This window comes from Rhea pennata, chromosome 6 (assembly GCF_028389875.1).
Source record: "Rhea pennata isolate bPtePen1 chromosome 6, bPtePen1.pri, whole genome shotgun sequence".
NCBI lineage: Eukaryota > Metazoa > Chordata > Aves > Rheiformes > Rheidae > Rhea > Rhea pennata.
The window spans coordinates 3670461-3684190 of NC_084668.1; positions in this window are offsets into that span (position 1 = coordinate 3670461).

The window sequence follows — 13730 nt, forward strand, 5'->3', positions numbered from 1 at the left end:
GGAGGCAGGAAGAGGGAGCAGGATAGTGGCACGTTTTAAAAGTGGAGGAAAAGCTAGCGGAATTGAGGATCCAGTTATCAGCGAAGTAGAATGATGAAAACGGAATGCGAAGAAGGAAACTAAGCCAGACATTGTAGAATACATTGTATGTAGGTCATGGGCTGTGTAATTATCATCATAGGATTTGCACTTTTTGTTTTTGTGTTAAATTCTTTCTGCAAGAGTGGGTGAGATTGGAATTCCTCTGGCAGCAGAAGGCAATTGCCCCTTTTCCTGTGATGTTACCTAGCGTGCTGAAGGGCAGAGTTTAACAAGGTGGGGCAGGCCTGAGACTTGCAGCATAAAAGCAGGAGCCTGCAGGAGGTTGAGAGATAGCCAGAAGGAATAAAGAACAGCCAGCCAGGTTGCCAAGGGGGTAGCAGGGTTTATTGTATGAATGGGAAAGAACTGGACAAAATTTGCTGCAACTGAGAAAGTGACTGAGTTGGATAAAATAAAGCCTGCAAGTAAAGATCCATATGCAAGCGCATGGACAGAAAGTAACATATAAACCTTTTGCTTTTTTACTTTACTGTCTTCCACATTCACTGTGAGCTTTCTCTATTTAAAAGTTAAATTTCTAATTTTATTCAAATAAAGCCTGGCTTTTTTTGTGTTTAAAAGCTTTTTGGTCTTTAGGGATCTCACCGTAGGTGATGGTTTCAGCAGATCCACTTCAAAGCTTTGGCGGATTCAGTGTCCTATCATAGCATATACTAATTAGTGAAACTGTGGGCCAAATTCCTGTGGGATATAACCCATCAGATGCAATAGTATTATAGTGGAATTAGTCCATTAAACCAAAACTGTAAACCTGCACAAATTGAAGTTCATGGTACATTTCCATCAATTCCAGTAAATAGAGGGTCGGGACTTAATTAAGGGATGAAAAATTTTGCGGATATTCTAGGATTGCAAGTAAAAATATCTAGAGCTATTTTATATCCAAATGAGAAAAAAATGTTTGCTTAAGCAACCCATAGTATATTCAAATAACAATGTGAAACTGCTCTATTGATAATAAGCTGCATCATATTTCCTCCACATAAAAGTAAATAGATGTATAAAGAGAGGCTTTTTCATTCACATCTAGAAGAAAAAATAGAGTAGCTTTTGAGAGAAAAGATAGAACTGAGGTGGAAAAAATGGTAGAATAAACTACTTATTCATCATTTTATTAATGGCAAAATTTTTGCTGATGTCAAATATACTTAGCATTTGCCAATCTAATTTTTTGTCCATCTATCTTCCAATTTCGTAATTAGAAATGATAGATTGAAAGTATGCCTTTTGATACCTTTGCTTCTAAACCCCCTCAGAAGTCCATTGCACATCAAAATGTTTGAGATGTTGTCTTTGCTGTAGCAAGCCTTCTTCTCAGTTTTGTGAAGGCTAACAAGGCTATGGCTTTGTTGATGTGTTTTGAGAAGAGAGCATATTTGGAAGGAAAATTGGATGCTGAGCTTTTGTTGTGATAGCTCTAAGACTCTATATTTTGGCTTAGAGTTCTAAGACTCCATTTGAAGAAGGCAAAGAGGAGAGAAACCAGCAGAAAAGATTCAGGTGTCAAACAAAAATCTCTTCCAAGAATAAGATTTATTTCACTCTTTAACCCCTTGCCAGAAGTTTGTGTTTTTGGGAAATGAAAATTTCTTTCTTGGTGGTATTAGTAAAGCAAAACCAGCTGAACATGTTCAAACAATGGACAGAGTATATCACTGCTAATTTTGAATTTTCTGGCTTTTGTCACTACATGTCACAACCATAATGATTATTTAAACATAGAAGTGAACTGTAAAACAGAAATGAAACTTAAGCTCAGAAATACTGTATAAAATGTTCTAAGTAACTTGTGCAAACCTTCAGCATGGCTGCACATTTTCATTTATCCTTGTTCAAATTTTGGATTTGCCATCTTAAATTACCCTGGTATAATGAAAAGATCCCAGCAAGATATTTAAGTATCATAGGAAAAATAGCTCATGAATATGGAAACCTGGTAGTGCCGCAAACATCATGATTTGTTCATGATCTCTAGGATTTGTGATCCATTCTGGGATGCTGCCTCCTTGAGGCTGTTGCTGTGGAATTGGGACACCTCCTCAGGCTGAAAGGTGTGAAGAGATTTACTGTCTCCAGAGGAACTCTGATAATTTGGCCTTAACCGAAGAGTGTGGCTCCTGGTGTTGGAGGCATCAGGCTTTCATCCCTTTCTCCATCTCTCAGTGGCAGATCAGTCCTTCCGGTTAGCCTTTAGTACCACAGTGTAACCTTAACTCTGCTCTTTTTTTTTGTGCGTGTGCTTGTCTAGTCTGGAAAACTTTCACATTTTAACAAGATTGCAGTTGGAGTAGTTGGAACAGTTGGAGCCTTCTTTTTTATTATTATTTTCTTTAAACACCTATGAAAAACTCATTTCCTGTATGTGCAAATACACTTCCTGCTTTGAAGTAAATAGTGTTACAGTATATCTTTGCAACTAACTGTCTTCGCTTCAGCTTGCTAGTGTAGGCAGATTTGGTGTTAGGACTGTGGTAGTCCTCTGCTTGGTTCTTTTAAACACTGGAAATGTAGGAATTGTTCTTTATGATATTAAAGGTATGCTAGAAAGGAAAGATTCCTTTATTTCAGCTAATGTATTTTAGTGAAGGTGAGAGAAAACTTTATGAACACGCACTGCAATACTTGGAGACACTGGCATTTATAGATACACAGTTGTCACAGATACTATCTTGGTACTGGGAAGTCTTTATGAAAAACACATCTGAAAACTTAAACTACCTAGACATTAGAACCAGCTAAAAATAAATGTATAACAAGTCTTTGATTTTTTTAACATACGTATATATACACACATATATCATTGATTTTTTCATACACACACACACACACACACACACACACACACACATACACTCACCTACTCACTGTTCCAGTGCATGGTCACCATCTCTAGCACTGCGGTTCATCTGTCCCACTCTGCAGAGCTGGAGTTATTTGTAGCCACTAATATTTTGGAGTATTCAGATAGATGGGCCAGATGTGCTAGGAGCTATTCATGACCTTGGTGCACTTCTCAGGCCAAAGGTGGGGAGAAACCTTGGTATCTAGTTGCCTTCCTGATCTGATCTCACAGCTAATATGGTAAAGGAGCTTGTGTAGTGAGAGCTATATGAATTGCTACAACCAGAAATAATTGCAAATATTTAATATTAATTCATGCACAACAAACAGAAGTTAGAAAAAATATAGCATAGGTTCTGGGATCTTGTTCTAGAGTTGTTGTCTTTATTATACTCTTTCTGCTCTGTGGTATATCTGCTTCAGTGTTGTTGGGTTTTGACCTGATGCTTTTGTGTGCTCTGTAAACATGACTTTAGTGCACTTTAATTGTGAAACTAGTTCTTCATCCTGCAAAATCTTTAAGCATATGCTTAAAACTGAGGTTAAACAGAACTCTTTCTTTCTTCATGCCACATTATTTATTTTTTATTATGTGTACTCTTAATTTCCCATTTTTGTCATTGACTGGGTGCAGTGTTTTACTGTTTAGAAAGCCTACTAATATTTTCTATGGGTTTTAACTAGAATTAGTAAGGGAAGAGCAGTGGAAGGCCTGAAGCAGAGAATCACGTCACCTCTCAAACAATCTGTCTCATGTCTACACAGTTAATCTAAAATATGAAGAGGCTTTTAAAACTAGATTTATTCAACTTCAGTCTCTTGTTATGTTGCGACAGGAGCCCTTTCCTGCAGCAGCTTCTGTGCCATAACTAAAAGGGATCAGAAGTGAAAGCAAAACCTTTCTGAAATGTATCAAAGTGCCTGGCTTTGAGTTTTGTTCTAGACCTGGGAAACGTAGGGTTAATTCTGCATGCAATCAATGGGGAAAAGTAGATTTCTGTGTTGATTAAGCATAAGACTTGCTGTGGTAGTTGTCAAAAAAAATTACATGAGGTACCTGTCTTAACTGGAGAAAGAATCATCCCTCGTGTAATTTTTTCTAAAAGTTATTCTTCCATTTTTTGCTATGAAAAGTGGTTCGTACTTCTGTTCTAAGTAATAGCCTGTTTTTCTGATATATCTGTTAGACTAGACTTTAAAATGTTAATAAAAGACAATCCTGAATAATGAAAAAATGATATTGATAACAGTAAGCAATATGATATTAAGTTGCTGCTGTTCATACATTCAGAGTCTCTGTATTCTTTTTTCCTCTGGAACAAACTAAACAGACTTTGGCAACATAGGATCTTATAATGTAAAGCTATACTAAAGGCAGATTTCTACAAAGTGCTTGCACAGCAAAGAAAGTTTAAGTTTTGGCACTGAGACAGGTTTGTGTGGTACAGAAGAATTCTTATATTTGAATGTTTCTATCTTACAAGCCTTTATATGTCAAACTTTAAGTGGAATTGACTGTTTATCCCAGTTGATTTTGACTAGTGACGCCTTCCAGGTTGGAGGGCGCTCACTTCACTCTGTTTCCCATCAGCACTCCTTGACTACTGGCATGTGGTGCCAATTTGTTCCTTCTGTACAGAGAAGAAAAGAAGTTTGGATTTAATTTTAAGCCTTGACACAAGGTTTAATTTGCTAAAAAGGGGAGCTGTGCCATTGTAAATCTTGGAGGAGACACCAAGGTTGCAGAAATTGTCAGCCCAATCTGTTTTAAGCACCATTTCAGTCATACTATTAAAAGAACAATATTCTTTTTCACAGCTTGTTCAGCTGTATCAAAGAACACCGGTTAGCATGTAGTTGTCTATTTATTGCACCCTTTCTTGCTTTCTAATCAAGTTTTCATGATAAAAGGAAATTTCTGTGCTGAAAATGATTTATCAAAACATTAAATAGAAAAAATAGTGATTCAATTTCAGGTGATTACATTTCAAAGCAGAGTAGTTTCTAGTCTTACCAAAAGGCATCACAAAGGGAATAAAAAGGTGTTCTCATTAAAGTCTTCCCAGGCTTAATGCAGTAAGTGCATAGTAGCTTTATAGTCATTTTTTTAAGAGGAATATAGTAGAATAAGAGCTCTTCAGGAAAATGTATAAAGGGACTTGGTCTAAATTGCTCCGAGGTTAACTTTGAGTGAGTTTGTGCAGTTCAGCGCTTTGTTTGATACATGGCCTTTCTCAGGCCTGAAGGACTAGAAACATCGGCGTCTGTAGCTTTGCCTTATCCTGCTGCCACTGAGTGAAGGGAGAAGAGGAAAACCATTTGTGAGATATGGCAATGATTTAAATCCAAAAAGAAATTTTGCAGACTGCAAGTTTGGTAGCCCAGTCCTGTCTAGCGTGGCCTGTGATGTGTCGGGGCTATTGGCTGGGCGCAGTGCTATGGTAAAGCCTTGGTGGCACTGAAACCTCAGGCACAGGGGCTGTGTGGTTGAGTTGGGTGCTCAGGAGCTCCTTTCAGGGTTCTGGAGAACTAAAGTAAAGTTTCTTAAACTATTAATTCTATAAACTATGAAACCTGAAGAGATTAGGAGATTTCTTTGTTTCTGCATTCATGCTATGTGCTTTGGTTACTGCCATTCTGCCATTTACAAGCTACATATTTGGTTATGTTACTAGTGTGCTGAGATGCTGAGTTTGTTTTTTTTTTTTTTTTTTTTTTTTTTTTTTTTTTTTTATAACTCAGATATGGTTGACTGGGTGGGTAGATGTATACACCCTAGACTGTTTTTCAGTATTAATCAAGTTGAACTGTACTGTAGTATTAAGGAGGAAAGAAGAGAGGACAAACTAGAAATGTGCCATAAATTGACCCATTTATCAAAAAGCTTTGCTTTTCTTTGGGCTCGTATGGCTGGAATGAAACGGGATCTGCTTCTAAACTTCCAATGACTTTACTAAACAAAACAATAACTGCTGTGGCTTTGCCAAATCAGAAGAGAATGTGGATCCAGTTTCTTCTCCATCTAAGAAACTGAGTGAAATCAGGGGAGCAGGCGAAGAGGGTGGGGGTTGTAGAAGTGTCCCTTTCTGAGCCCTGGAACACCCAGCGTAGCAGCAAACGTCTCTGCTCTGAGAAATGCCAGTAGTGGTTCTTACATCCCTAAGCAGAAGTATTTTGATTCTTTCCAGAGACTTAAATTCATGCTCCGTGTTCTATGTTATATGTCTATTCAGGATTATAGGATTTGTGGAAAGGAGGCCTTCATTGTTTTGCAGGAAGTCATTTAGCCAGCTTATCTGTACATAGCTTGTTACTTATCAGTTCTGTCTTTGTGGGATCTTTTTCACTTGGTATTTATAATAGGATAGCTGTTTTTCCTGAAGGTGAAGGAAAAGTGCAGTTAGATGGGCTTCTATAGCCTCTCTATTTTTTTTTTTTTTGTACCTCACTAACTCTTTAGTGGAAACATCCATTTAACCCTTTTGCTGATCTTAATCAGAAACACTGTTTTTGAAGTTGCTAGGCGTTACTTACATCTGCAGAGGGCGGACATTTGTTAGGCAGATGTATGTGCATTGTTTTAATTGCACATAACAAAGACAATTCAAAAAAAAAAGCTAATTGAATTTAATCTGAATTTATTAAACTCTGCTGCATTCTGTTAATGATTGATACAGTATAAAAGTCGAGTAGCCTCTAATTCCTTATTCCCTTTTCTTTAGCTCAGTTGCTTGCTATGATCTATTTTATTTATGCTAATGTGCATCATGCTTTTACTGTAACTATTCTGTACGTGATGAGAACTGTATACGTTTTAATGCATGAAGTTTGTTAGCAGAAGCCTGGTCAGGAGTCTGTGTGATCTAGAAACCAACGCCACATTCAGATGCGCTCCATGCACGTTATTGTGCCTCGTGCTGGTGAAGAGACCCTGAAAAACCTAGCACTAGTCATCGGGAGATGCCAAGCACAGGGATTTGTTCAGCTGTCTACACGTGGGCCACAGCACTGGAAGTGCTCATCTCCCATAGTCCTTGCTGACAGCCAGAGATGGCATCAGAGACGCTAAGCTTCTCCTAGAATGAGAGCTCTCCAAGCTCGTTTCTTCCCATCCTAATTTCCATTTAGGGCAAGGCTACGGCACTGTTTAGGACTGGGGAGAGGCAAGGTCTCGTGATCAACCACAAAATTGTTTACCTGCAGTAAACACAAATAGATAGTGAAATTCTTTCTCATGTGTCTATTGGGAATGTTTTAGACATTCTCTGTTGGTCTCCCCAGACAAATTGCATTTGTAAGCACACAGTGTTTGTGCAATTAATCAAGCACATTCTAAAGTCAGTGTAATTTGGAAAGATGACCATTTATAGAAGATTTGTTGTTCTCTGACCGCAGTTACAATTATCCAGGAGAACAGATAGGTCAGATTTATTTAATTTGCTTTTTTTGGTAAAAGCAGTATATTTTGTTAAAATTGGCTAGCAAAAAGATTTGTTTCCATGTGGGTGTGTATTTCAACACTGCAGAAAAATGGTTATTTCATAAGCTTGAACATCAATCTTTGGATTTACACAAATTTTAGATTATATTTCTAAGAGTTTATAACGGGAGCCAAGAGTTATTTTCTGGTTATTAATCTTTCTCCCCTATCCCAAAACATCCCAAAACTTTGTTTAGCTGTACAGTCTCTTCAGACTGTTGATTGTACTGTACCGGGGCTTAGAATGTTTCAGTTTATGTAACCAGTCTCTCTGTTTAAATTTCAGTGACAGATCTTTTCATTTTGTTTACAGCTAAATAACAATGCAAACATGTCATGATACAGCCGTAGACATGGTGTGCGGTCATTGAAAATGGCATTCACCAAATTGATTTCTTGGTCTTATCCTCTTAAAACTTATTAAAAGCATTTCATTGTTATGTGCAGCTATTAGTGAGCAAAAATAAGCTTTCCTTATTTACATAAGGATGATAGCTAGTCACTATGTCTTCTCAGTTATTAGTTGTTTGGTTAATCAGAAAGCTGTGTTATTACAGCATTTTCTTAGATTGCAGTTAAGCAGAAAAATCACACATGGCGTAATGGTGAAATATTTTACTGCAAACCCAAACGCTTAACTAAAATCATATCTTTAATGTGTTTACAGCATTGCAGTATTTAAATTGTTTGCATGGATTTGATTATAAACGTTTACGTAGATATATTCATGTTGTAGCATTTTGCAATACAAACGTCAATGTGAGGCAGCTTTCCGGGCATAATTAATGTTAAATGACAATTTGCAAGTGAATTCATCTACTCTCTTCGGAATTTTCCATCTGGTCCTTATCACACGAAGATGTCCAGTCAGCAGTGTTCAAGAGGTTTTCAAAACTCATCTCCAACCTCTTTATGCACAGAAGACTTGCAATCTGTCCTTGATGTGGTTTCTTAACCTTTCTAGTAACATCTTTCTATTCTTATAGGAAAGTACAACAAGCTTTTAGTCTTTTTGCTAGTATTTTAAAGAAGAATTTTTGATATAAATTATTACTGTAGTCTGAGCTTAGGCTCTATCCTTAGCCATTGCATACAGCCACGTCCTATAATCCAATTCACAAATTTATCAGCCTCCATCTTAAAACTAGTTGAGTGGTTTCTTTCCACTGCTTTACCTAGAGTCTAGAGCCTGTGTAGGAAGAATATTCCTCTCATGCCTAAAACTGTTTTGTTTTCCAGCCTTAACCCGTTGACAGCAAACTTAAACCCACTTATACCTGTGGCAGCATTACCTTCCTTTTCGATAGTTCTTTGTCGCTTACCCTTCTGGGTATGCCGAGGAGCAGTCACATTCCTCATCCGCTACTGTTTTGCAAATAGCGCCACCTGTGCATGAACCTGTATTTCGTAAAATATTAAAATATATTTATAGTAGTTGGATCCCAAAAGACATACTATTTTTTTGCATAATATTGCTCTACTTCTCTGTATGGATTATACCCGCTCATTTTTTTATTGTCATCAGATTTCATCAGCATGCTCCTACTCTTTATGGCAAAGTCATAAATGTAATGTAATGGCTTGTCCTAAAATTGTATTTAAGGATCTTCTCTGGTACCTTCCCTTCAGCTCAAGAGCGTAACATATTAATGAGGTTGTTGCTCCATGTTTTTCTTATTTTGCTTTTTTTCCCCCTATGTTTCTCCTCCATCTCATTTCTCTTCCTTCAGCTTCAGCTTCTGTTTGATGAGTGCTGTGTTTATGGTAGACTTTCGTGGTTTTAACAGGGATGACAATCACTGCATCTTACAAAAACATTTATCTGTTACTACTCTTTCTATTTTCAGGATTGTAATGAGTGTAGGGTTAGCATATGTTTAAGATTCCCTAGATACATCTTTCTTTTCTTTCTTTCTTTTTCCTCCACTAAGAAATTTTGCCTGCATGAAATTCAGAACTTAATTTTTTTTCAGGATTTCTGGACATCTGACAGCCTGGGAAAAGCAGTAGGTGCTGGATATCTGGAAATCCTAGAAGTGTCCTCTGCATAGAACAAGTGCAGCAAGTCTAGTGTTTCCCGGAAGTGTGAAACCTGTTACTTGAGCAGTGGCTACATGGTCGGGGCATGCATGGCAAATTGGACGCTTCCTGGAAGCATTAGACTTACTAGATGTATATGACATAATGCATGCACACATAGTCCTCTTTAAAAAATCCCAAATGAAGTATGTGACAACTATTGCTTACTCCACTGTACTACACATTTTCTGGAGATTTTTTTTTAAATTGTTTTTAAATAGATTCCTACTTGTGCCTTTCAGATGTTGACAGAGTAACATGAATAACTTAACACAAGGAGAGACTATTCTAACTGTATCTGATTAATAAACAAAGTCATATATATATATCTACCTAATTTGTTTTCTTCTATGGAACTTCCGCTTGTTCTTTCTTGAATTTTAATTTAGGCATTACGCAGTCTGGGATAGACATTTAAAACTACATTTATAGACACTATATTCATGATTGTGGGCAGTATAGAGTGTTGAAGATTCAGAAGTGCTGTTTTAACTTCTTTGAGCATAATTTATGTTTCAGCAGCAGTCTCCACAGAGGTGAGCATTTAATATAACACTGTAACAACAACATAGTAGTCCTGCAGAGAGAGCATAAAGAGCAAAAATTCAGTGAAATAATTAGAGATGTCTCAAGCCAATATCATCAAATACTTTCAACTACTGGACACTAGATGATGATTACTGGGCATCACTGCTGTATTAAAAACTATGAAAAGCCAAAGTATGTCGAGTACGCTTTTCCTGAAAGAGGAAGCGTATGACAAAGATCTTGAATAAACCACCCAGGAAACAAGCATTTCAGATTAAGAAATACTACAGTTCTTTGGAAAGAAAACATAAACACACTCCACATATCTGAACAAATGTCTGTGAAGTGTTAATGGCCAAGAGATTTGTTCTTCTGGTGCATCGAAAGCAGAATCAAATACTGAAGATCTCAAGTGTATTAACCAGGCAGCACCTGAGGTAACTATAGGGTTATTACTAAGATGAGAAAGTGTAACAGAATTATCTAGCAGGAAGAAATCCCATTCACATACCTGAAGAAGGAAAGTTTTGAAAGGAAACTTCTAAAAGCCTTGGTAAGAACATAGAAACTGAATCATGCCATGTAGTAAAGAGATTTTAGAAAGCACACTAAGTAGTTCCATATCAATGCTTTTTAAAAATATATTGAGTAAAGAGTCTGTTTCCTTTCAATATTTTCAAATTTCAGCCTTTTTTTCCCTCTGCTTTTTAGCAGTAGAACTGCGCAAAAACCTGTAGAGTTACAACTTTTAGTGTAAAATCTTTGAGTTTCTGGCATTTTATTTTCCTGCTTCTCGAGATAGGTAGAGAATTTTTAAAGTTTCAGCCTAAAAAGTGAACATTAAAAGACAAATTATAAAAGCAATTGTGGAAAAGTTCAGGAACTTGTAACTTGTAACTCTTGTCATAGCTGCAGCAAAACGGTGGATGTGAATATGTTCACATATTTTTGTTCTACCACAGAGTGATAAGCTAACTTTGAATCTTTGATTTCTCACCTGTATTTTCCTGTCTCATCAGTACACAATACATTATAGATAGTGACAGTGGAAGAAACAGAATTCAGACTTGCAGGCTCCTACATACTTGCTTATTGAACAAAGTGTTTAAGAAACTCCTTCTCTGCTTCATACTTCTTAAATTCCAATTAAGATTTGTTGAATTTCAAATCTCTAGATGTGTAAATAAGTTTAATAAGGAAGATGCCTTGGGAGTCAGTTTCATTTGATTCCTTAGAAAACCCTTAAAAATTGGCCACAGGGATTGAGTTGCCTGGGACAGGCTGATTATGTGAATTCTCCAATTTAAATTTGGATTTTTTTCTACTCCAGATCAACACTCACTGCTGTGGCTTACGTGAAAATTAAAGGTTTTGTTAAAATTACTGTACAGATTTCTATAGGCCTAATTTATATAGAGGTCAAAATAGATCATTCTAAGGTAATTCTTACCTTGAAATATTGCAGTTTTGTAATGTTCTGTATCCCAAGTACAGTCTCAACCTCCAGACCAAAAATACATGTGTATGTGTGTAAACACACATTTATTTTTATCTCTATCTGTCTGTCGATGTATAAAACAATAGCAACAGCTCTAACTCATGATTTTTTGTTTTATTTTCATTTCTTTCCATAATTTATTTAGTTTGGCTTTTTTAGGGCTCCACTGATATCTTTGAAGCCAGTCGAGGCAATAAAAAAATTATTAAATGATGTATTAAATTATGCTTCTGGCAAAAATATATATTTGTGTCTTGTTAGACACAAAAACCGCTGAGACAACAGAGCAGATTTTTTTTTGAAATGGTCCAGAAAAATTGCTCTTCCTAGTTTCTGTTTAGTGTGTATTCTATACTCAGATTTTAATAAAATTAATGAAATGGGATCAACCAAAAAATATCTAAAGAAAGCAAAGTTTTAACCTTAAGACCTTTCATCTGCTGTAATAGATGGAAATTTTCAGTTCTACTCCAATATCCTCTCAATTGTATGCTGTAAACCCTGTGTCCTTGAAGATTATAGGAAGAGAAATTTGGGCTATATTTTACATGTATGAAATTCTTAAAAATTGTGTCGCTTGCCTGAAAGGATTGTTGCAGAACAGATTATAGCCAACCGGCTAGCGCAAAGCTGCTCTAAGGCCCTATGAGGTATAAGTAAATGGAGAATGAAAGTGAGAATGGAAAAGTAGGTCTGGTTTTGTTGGATGAAAAACTGAGGCTTTGTAGTGAAAGAAATAACACACGCACATGTGCACGCACGCACACGCAAATGTGTTTTGCCACTTGCTTTTGATGGTTGCTATTTTGTGCTGGAAGATTACTACGCAAGCATTTGTGATTTACAGGTGTGCTCTGTTGCAAGTATCAATCTTCTGGGTAAAAAGGTTGGTCCCAGGCTTTGGAAGTTGTTCCTGGCTGTTTTCTGGAATGAGGAAAGATAATGGTAGAATGAATTGGTGCCTAGAGAAGGAAAATATTTACAGTTTTACATATGGAGTTTCCATTAAAGGAGATGCTTAACAGTCTGTTGTCTCAGCAGGCTCAGAAAGGATAATCTTAAGGTAACTCATATTCTTGATCCCCACCTGCTGTAATAATATGGTCATAGTATGTATTGACAAATCATCAGTATAAATTCATATTACAGGTGTAATAATTTAGAGGGAAAGAGAAGAAACAGAGTCCTTGAAATACACTTGGAAATTACATTTCTTTTAAAGCGAGAAGGGTTTTTCCTCCCTGCGCTCTCCTTTTTCCTTCCCCTTGCACAAGTATACATTACAAAATTAAAGCCTTTTCTTATACTATTGACATTCCTAAATGAACACTCAGATTTATATCACCAGTGAAACAGAAGATGACAATACTGAACTATGATTTTTACCGGAGCAGAGAGCAAGAGTGCAAAAAGAATTGCCTTGTGCTTTATTCCTGCACTACGAGCCATCGGGCGGACGCTTTCCCTCTCGCTGAGAGGTCAAGCGCATGGTTCCCTCCGTCGCCGGTGCTGTTCGGCTCGACCGAGAGATGCAGCTGCCGTGCTCTTGAGATTAAGCACATCTGCTGCACAATGTTTTCAGTCTCCTCTGACCTGGGGCATGGGAACCTCAGTGCGTTTCCTAACCCAGGTCTCATTAGCGTGATACAATTAGATTATTGAAGAATGCGGTTGACAAAAGGCACATATTATTTATAATTTGTGTTAGCAGTAAAAATTGCTTTAGACTGAAATTTCATAAGCTGATCCTCATGTCATTTGTCGTTCAATAGATCTGATGAGGAAAAACAACATATTATAGGGAAACTGCAATAGTTGCTTGCACAATAATATTTTTTCCATATTGCTTCAATTCAGAACTTTAATACTTCTTATTTCTTAACTTACTTCCCTGATGATTTTTTCCCTTGCATTTTATGAGTGTACAGTTGTAACCATATAAACTATATACACTAACTGATTTTTTTTGCACATGGAGTTTTTATTAGAAGAAGTTCATGAGTGGATTTTATTAGAATTGAAATATACAAAGTTTGTGACATACTAAACTAAGCTCAAATACATCCTTTGCCATAAAACACTAATGTCTCTCTGAACTGTACTTTTTTTAATAGAATATTTATAAAGACTTTTATTTTTAAACGTGTTGAAATGATCAAATGATATTGTACTTTGGTGCATCATTACTAAATGGTGTAATTT